Source organism: Mchenga conophoros, linkage group LG6 (assembly GCF_057382185.1).
Source record: "Mchenga conophoros isolate Kocher_MC1m ecotype Shallow Benthic linkage group LG6, M_conophoros_male_GT1.1, whole genome shotgun sequence".
NCBI lineage: Eukaryota > Metazoa > Chordata > Actinopteri > Cichliformes > Cichlidae > Mchenga > Mchenga conophoros.
Window position 1 is genome coordinate 36,738,180 of NC_140531.1, and position 9,353 is coordinate 36,747,532.

A 9,353-nucleotide genomic window follows, 5' to 3' on the forward strand; every position below is an offset into this window, starting at 1 on the left:
CCAGTTCCCTTCTTACATAAAACGGCTGTATGATATGGATCTTAGTGGCAGATAAATATTCATAATTAATAGCTGATGAATTTATTACTCTCATATATACACTCACTAGCCACATTATTAGGTATACCTGTGAAACCACTGTCAACTCTACTACTGTTTGCATTAATATTATAAAGATGTTTTTTCACCATATCAAAACACAAGAAAGGGTGAAATATTAAGAAATTTTATCTCTTTATTAAGTACAGAGGAATTTACTTTGTATAGGGTTGCATTAGATATGCATCTGTACCTGTACTTAAAAAAGTGTCAGTGAGTATATATATCAAAGACCCACTAACTCAATTTTCCACCCACTTTCTGAAGTGGAGATCACAGACCTTCAGATCTCCGACATACACTGACACACACAAACGGTGATTGGGGACTTACAGATCTCTGTGTTCTCTCCATGACCCCCAAGTCAGTCCCTCTTGCCCCCACTGCAGCTCCTTATAGAGCCTGCATATTTATCAGAGACTCCTTTCAGATCACTGACTGGCTAACCTCATCTCCTAACCCATAGATGGGGGGGGGATTGATTTTCATGTTGGCAGTGTTGCTCTTCACTGTGGCAGCCCAAAAGCCTATATTGAGCCCTATCAGTTTTAATTGGCATCCTCGTCTTTGAAATGGGTGCAGTGATTAGGCTTGGAGAGCCCACCTCTTAAGCCTCATCCTTATCATCGCCTGCGGTGATTTGCCACCACACTGAACAATATTCACGAGCACACACATACACACAGAATGGTCACACTATGCATGAACATGTCTCACAAATAAAATGTTGACCTAAAATATGTTTTTTAATGCATTTTGACAAAAACATGCTCTTTCAGAAAAGCTTTGATGAATACACATGACTACGCGCACCCACCTGTGTGCAGGGCGAGGATGTGTGTCCACACTAAGATTTAAAACCAGTTCTCTCTAATTAGTGTGAAGAGATGAGAGGGGAGAGCAAAAGAGGTAGCAGCCGTTCCTCTACCTCCAAAGCCCCGGCAGACAAGCAGACACGGGAGCTGTCTTATCCCCCTAAGAATAAGAGACCAGCTCGCTCTAAAACATTCAACACCAGCTTAAGGGTGATTTTTCGTGTCAAAAACTTTCTGGTGATCACCCCAGACCCTACTTCATTTTTTTTTTTGTCTCCAAAAGACGTGGGTCTCATTTCCTCAAGTTTAAAGAGTGTTTGAGGGTATGAATGAGGATAAAGTTGTGATGAAAAATAGAATGTGAGGGATAAAGGAGTGATCTCAGAACATGAAAAGATTGAAGAGATTGAAAAAGTGTAAACGGTAATGACTTTGCCTAGTTTTCCGAATTCTGTGATAGGGCTGCAGTATGGCTCCAAAAGAAAGAGCCATACTGCAGCTAATGAGATACTGTGACAATTTGTAGCCTTTGCAAGCTAATGCCACAAACAGTATCAGATTGTACAGAGCGATAGAACTTATCAACACTGTGCAGTACACATTCCTTTTATGGCTGGCTTCCAGTACAGCACATCACACAAAGAAAAGCAAACTTTGATCAGTGTTCATGAGGAACTTTATCTTACCTAATCACCACAGTACTATTATGCCTAAACAGCAAGCAACCCTTTCCGCATTCTTTCAACAACAGCCAATGATAAACCTGTCACAAAATAAGATAATACCCCACTGGTGCTACATATTGTCAGTCTTCCATTGAGTTTAAAGTAGATAGGCCTATAATAAAGCATTAATGGAAGGGAACACAGCATCCCCTTGTTTTCCTGGACCAGCTGAATGCTTATTAACTCAGTCTAATTATTGTCCAACAAGTCCATCATTATTGAGAGCGCTGCAGGGTTAAAGAATGGAAAGGGTGGAAGTGCACACAAAAAATATCTCGACCTAAATGCTTCTACGGTGTGTGTGTGTGTGCTTGTGAATGTGTGATGACACAAGTACTAATTGCAGTTGAAGCCTGCTAGTGTTGCGGCTACAAGGATGGCATGGCTAGAATGTGGGATGAAGCTGTAAGAGGCTGGGGAGAGAGATGCAAAGCCAAGCGAATGCCAAGGACATTAATGAGGGCCAGACAAGTTCTACTTCTCAAGAACACTGCAGCGAGGAGGGATAAGAGTGGGAGAGAATGAGGGAAATAGAAAACAGAACGAGGAACAGAGGGGTTTCATTACAGAAGAATGTTATTTGCAATCTTAAGCAAGCAAGGGTCTTTTTTCCATTACAGATCCATAGATTGTTCGTGCTAACATGATGACACATAGAAATTCATTGTCATTGTCTTTGTTTTTATATAGTCACACTGATATGTGCATTTACATTTTGCAGTCTGTATTAAGAATAGTAAGAACAGTTACTCCTGCAGTTTCTCCATTGACACGGAGAAACAGAGACACAGGCACCGGTGTTCACTTTTTCATGAAAAGGAAGAAGGATTTATATGTTATCATCATAAACATGAAAAATAAATGATAGCAGGACGGAGGCAAGATAAACTAAATTAAGCTTTCTTTGTTATCAACACAGAATATAAATCACAACTGTTTGCCTAATTGATTCCATTACATTCCCACCTGCCTACTGAACCTCTCATCCATCCATATATTGTTTATCTTCATTTTTAGCTAGATGGATGAAAAAAAGTTGTTACTGGATGTGAAACGTGCTGAATTTCATCCTTTTTTTTGCAAACACAATAATTGCCAATTAGAAGTAGCACAAAATTATTACAGAATATTTGTTTCTGTACAATAAACTCACAAGAAAGCAAACTCTTTGTACAGAAGTTTGCTCGTTTAGAGGATGCAAGATAGTGATGTTGCTTTGTTTTTAATAGGAAATAGACTGCATTGAAGGTAATTTATGTGCAGTGATATTAGCGGTTGTAAGCGAACAAGTTCACTAACTCTTAATTGGGAAATAAATCACGGTGTTGCCATAGCAACAAACTCTTAAAAGTGGTCATTGCAAAATGAGAGCTTGTTGAGGTAATGTGTATCTGTGTGTGAGGAGGGGTGGGTGTGTCCACTCATGCATGTGTGTTTTCACCTCCTCAAGCTCATTACCATACAGCCTTGTTAGTAGAGCTTCTGCTAGCTGTTGTACGTGGCATCCAGTTTCATTTCATTAGCCCTTGTTTTGTCCATATTGCTATTAAAAAAGAAGCTGTGAGCTTGCTCATTTAAAACAGTGGCAAATGTTGAAATAAGAATGTAGTTAATTGTATATAGTGAACAAAATTACCTAATTTCATTATGTGCCAAAGCTTACCACATATTTTTTCTATATACGCCATGTCTGTGATTGCTTTTTTCCTCTGCTATGCTTTTGTTCACATCTCTATTATTTATATAATCATTTAGTTGCTTTCTTTTTTCCAACTTTTCAATTTTTCTTCATTCCCTACTCTCCTCACCTCTGTTCGTCTCCAGGGACCTGTCCTCCTCTCTCCTCACCACCCTTCCATTCATGAAATGGATGGAGGCATAAAAAACCATTAGCGCAGATGAATGGATAGACTGGCCTAACACAATCTGGCCCACTTCAGCTGACAGTTTAATATGGACTCTCCCACAGTGTGGTTGCCCCAGCAGGATGCTGCACTAAATCTCACTTTGACTTGCCGTGATTGATACAGATTTGACACATCAAAACCCTGTGTGCATGCATGTGTTTGTGTAGGCATGATGGATATGACAGACGATCGGCAGACGGGTGAGCGGTGAGAGGCAGAACTAATAATTATAGTATTTATCTGGGTTAGGTGTCATGGCTGCCTCTGCTGCATTATGAAAAGATAAAATGCTGAAATGTCTTTCAGTGCATTCCATCAATTCAGCACCTGCACCTCACCTCTTAAATGAAATGCACCATAGAGGAAAGTAATGAAGTTTATAATTTAAATGAGTGTCTTCGAACACAAAGTGCAGAAGGGAAACCTTCACTTATTGTATTTGAATGTCACTTTCACTTCTTGCAGTGCTTTTCAACCACTGAAAGCTCCTCACTGTGCTATATTTAATGTTTCACCTTCATGAGCACTTAAACCTTCTTTAGAAATACCTACCTTTTCTAAATGTGTCATTTTATATAGTACTTATACCTTTGTCAACCACGTAGTGTTCCTAGGAAAGATTATAAAATTGGAAAACACAAATAAAAGCAATATTATCCACGAAAGAAAGAAAGATCAATTAACATATAGGTGTTTAAATCATTATTTAGGCCTTTTGTACAGCAGACATTTGGCTACTTGGAAATCAAATAGTATCCCAGTAAGGCATCAAATCCTACTCTATAACAATTTTTTATCACTTCAAACTTGATAAACACCAGTACAGTCACATTGCTCCATAAAAGAGAAACTTCTCATGACAAAAGGTAACACAAAGTGGCTTAGGTCTGAACAACCATTGCCAGCAACAGCATCTTATTAGCCAAGATAAGCGACAAATCAATGGTTTGAAAGTCACTTCATGGTCAGTGCAGAGCCATTTATCTCCACTGACTCAATTAATTCTTCCAGTATCGTTAGGCAGATCAGTCAACAGAAGAAAGTAGATTTCTTAGTGACAACTTTACTAAGATGCCCTAATTGCCTCTTACTACACTGGAATTGGCGACATTTCAAGATCCACCAGATAAACTGATGCACATACACAATCAGTAGATAAGAAGTGGAGCAATTCTTTTTATTGCAACCCAAGATACTAATATGTAATACATTTTGCTGAACATTGACCTGCTTTTGAACAGTGACTAGCTGCAGCATAAGAGAATACTAACACATAATTTAAATTCAGAGGGAACAGCAAAGTCCAAAACAAACTGTTCTGGGTAATGCTCTGTACAATACAAAATGTATTGTAATCTCTTGCCTGTTATTCCTGATGTTAAATCCACAACTCTTTGCCATGCAAAACATTTCAGAAGTTAAGACAATTCTACTAGCTCGCTTCAAATCAGTATATGTATTACGCAAGGACAATCCAGGCAACATTCAGCCCACATCAGTGTTCCCAGAAAATTACCCTCAAGCTGTCTTGCGTCTCTTCTGGTTATCCCATACTGACTCTATAATCTTGAGATCAGGGATCTGTGAGTGGCCTACCATCTGTTGCAGGGCTCCTTGTTTTTATTGTGGCTAAAGATGTTCTTTTGTGACTCTGGCTACATGCTTGGGTTTGTTGTCATGCTGCAGCACAAACATTGGGCAGATCGGTCAGCTCCTCCCCCTCAAGGATGGTATATTTTATGTAGAAAACAAAAAAACCCAAAATACTGAATATTAAAGATGACAGCATCTGACTCTCAGAATCACTAATGCTCACAAGACAAAAGTCAATATGTGACAGTTTCCCAAAACAATTTGTGCCATCAACTGTCAGTTCACAACAATGCCGATCTTTAAAAAAGTTCATGAATGCTGATGCCACATCTGAGTATGTGGCATAAAGTGACAGTTGTGCATATTATCAAATGTTATGTAGTATGCGTCAGCAACAAAATGGTGATGTGGGGAATTTTCCCTTTAGTCCTGGGCAAACTGATGGAGCTGCTGACGTAACATCCACAATCTGGACAAAGGATAATGTTAGGTTTAGTGATGGGTCGTTCGCGAACGAAATGGCTCTTAGAGCCGGTTCTTTGACGTGAACGACGCGAGCCGGCTCCTTATCGCGAGCCGTCACGTGTTTTTTTTTTTTTTTTTTCTTCTTTCTCTCAGCCTCTCTCTCGCACTTTTTTCCGCTGCACTCTGCAAGCGAGCCTTGTGCTTTATGCTGGGCAGAGGGGGGAGGGGCGGTAGTTACACTCAGTAGCACAGGAACAGAGCCAGAGAGAGAGAAAGAGAGGCAGGGACAACAACATTAGAAAGGTATAGTAATCATCCACAACTATTTTCGGTTGCAGATGATAAAGGATTCAGAAAGTTTATTCATGCAGGTCCATATGACAGAGAATATGCATGTTCTTTTTGTTTTCATATTATAATTTATATTTAATTGTGTTGTGGTTTGCAGTGTTTTGTGTTGTTTTCACTTTAAATTTGTAAAAGAAAAAAGCTGAAAATTTAAATAGTTAAAACTTGAAATGTGAATAGTTGATTTTTGTATTATGTGATTTATTACATTTTATGTGGAGTGAATAAATAAAAGTATATTTACGGTGGCCCCTAGAGACAAAACACGTACAAACTCCAAAACACGTACAAACTCCAAAACACGTACAAACTCCAAAACACGTACAAAAGACAACAGAAGTGCTCCAGGATGCTGGGCGCAGTGTTGAGCCTTTGTTATCTTGTGGCTACACAAGCCAGCAAGTACCAACGACCGGATTTGGTGTGTGGTAGTAACAGGTAAATGAACTTTTTTTTTAAATTATTTGAAAAAAAAAAAAAAAAAAAATTATATATATATATATATATATATATATATATATATACACATATATATATATATATATATATATATGAGTGCCTGTGTATAAATACACAAACAATACACACATGCTTTCAATTGTGTAATTTAAGTGATCTAGTAGCTCTGCTTTGGAAGTTCAGTTCATGCTAGAAATGTGTTTTGGAGTTTGTACGTGTTTTGTCTCTAGGGGCCACCGCATATATTTATATATAAACATATATAAATAAAACCACTTTTTTTACGTTAGTAATTCCTTTTGTGCATAATTTTATATTATTGTTAATAATAAATTAATTAAAGCAACAAAACAACCTGAAGAGCCGGTTCGGAGCCGAAAGAGCCGGCTCTTTTTAGTGAGCCGAACCGAAAGAGCCGGATCTGTAAAAAGAGCCGGAAATCCCATCACTAGTTAGGTTTATCTTGGATTGTTGAGACTTAGTGAAAAGAAGAGCAAAGTCTAAATAAATACATAATCTTATAGCATCACAGAAAGCACACTGAATAAAAACAAAATACAGTCACTCAATACCTTGCATACTTTGTGGAGCTGCATCCTTGACAGTTTTAAATACAATATCAGAAGGCAGGTGGCCTAAGCTATTGGTATCATTTCATACTGAAATTACATTATCAAAGTTGACTCTTGTATTTAGAGACACAGCAGGATGGATCTATGGATTATATCATGGAAGCTGGAAAATGCTGAAATCTTAATAAACAAGACTGATAATGTGCACTTCTCACTATGTGAAATTCAACTGTTGACCTAATATGGAAATGATAAATTTAGTTATTTCTGCTCTGAAGCTTGTAGTTGATACACTAAGAACAGTAAGTACATTCCAACTAGGAAAACTGACAAAGAAGTGTTGTGTAAGAAGAAGGTCAATAATGTGGAATGTTAATATTCAGCCTCGGCTTTACAGCTTTGAAAGGATTATAAGCAAGTTTCATCACATGAAAGCAGTTCCTCCTGGAGGGTTGGCATCTTTGATATAAAGATGTGATAAGAATTTGATTGGAGTACTACAAGCTGAAGTGCAGCAGAGGGAGCGAGGATATACAAAGAGGTGGTACAGAATAACCTAAAGTAAGGGAGTTGAAAGGGAAAAAGCATAAACAGCACAGAAAGAAAAAATCGGAAAGAGATGAAAGGAACACAAAACTCATCTAAGACAAAGAAATTGTGCTGGAGAGAGAAATAGAGGGCAAACTTAGAGAGAAAGAGTTGAAGATAGGATATAAATGCTAAAAGTCAAATCTGAGCTTTGTTCTACGGGGAATGTGAAGAAGACTGGAGCTTAGCAAAGGAGAAATAAATGAATAGGGGAGAGGCAAATAAAGAGGTTTTATTTGTATTTTAATTATAATAATTTTAAATCATCGCTGATGTTTGCTTCATGGCAACCAGTCAAACTTCTGGGGTGATCAGAAGCAGCATGTTGACGAGTGAATTCAGAGATAAAACCTTTCCAGTTGTACAGATAAGACAAAATTAGAATTTCTTTTATTTTCCAATCTTCACTGTCCCCTCTTTTATTTCCATCTTTTCCCCTTGACTTTTTACTTCCTCCTCCTCCTCCATCTCCTCCTCCTCCTTCTCTTTCTTCTTCTTCCCTTTCATCACTTGCGGTCTCTCACTTCTTCCTGTGTCCGCACCCTCTTCTCACTTTTTATCTTGCTGATAAGGCTTCTATCTGGCTGCCACGCAACTCTGATGCCAGAGCAGACACTGATAATGCTCTGACATCTCCTGCAACTGCAATTAACTGTCTTTTCTCACAAAAAAAAAAAAACCAACTCACTGCTTTTCTCTCTTTTCCCTCACTCTCAGGCACCTCATGAATAAGTGATCAGAGTGTTAGCACATGTCTATAAGAAACAGGAGCAACCAGCCTCCCTCATCTGCTCGGTGTTGTGTTTCTAAGGTGTTTCTGTCTGTCTCAAGTCAGACTTAGGCAGCTTAACTAATCTAATTTCCAAAAGTATGTGCATTTAATTTTGCTAGTGAGTGTGTGTGTGCATATGGCTAGGTGAGTGAGTGAACGAGGATAAACTGTCACAGCTGCTGTGCTCCTTTCCAGCATTACATGGGTAACGTGTCAATGACAGCTAATAGTTCATTCGTTGCTCCAAATTAAAACACAATCACCTAATAGGAGTACAGAGAGGGAGGTGGGATCTAACAGGATTTATGAGAAAATGAAAAGTGATTGCATGTGAAGTTTGAATTAGAGGAAAGCAGTCTGGTGTCAGACTCTATGAAGGTGACTGACTGGACTGTTGAGCAGCGGCCTCTCAGTGGACCAAATCCTATCCAAAACTAGTGTGCTAAATGAATGTGATAGGCCGGCTCCTCCCAACAATTAAGCTAGGCAAGCAACTTGCCAGCAATTAATTATGATGCAGTTTCAATAGCTTTATATCCCCTTTTATGCTCCACATGATGATGGAAATCTTCCATTCTTCTGCATGACTTTGCATTCATCCCCTCTTTATAATAGAGATGGACCGATCCGATATTACGTATCGGTATCGGTCCGATACTGACCTAAATTACTGGATCGGATATCGGAGAAAAATAAAAAATGTAATCCGATCCATTAAATATCACGAAAGCACCTCACAAAACTTGCAACACGCCGTAACTCACCTCAGAACGTTAGCACGTCGGAGCAGTATGCATCACGTGATAGAGCGGCTGTGGCATAGCATTTGGAGCTTCGCTAGCAACCCGGCATTTCATCTCCGACAAAGTTATCCCCGAGAGAAGTAAAGCAAGTGTGTAAGTCCATCTCTGAATGTTTGTAAAGCATTCCTGCGTTAAGCTTAACAAACGATATATGGAGTGACTGCCTCTTCTTGCTGCTACTTCAATCATGAAACTGCTTAATGATCA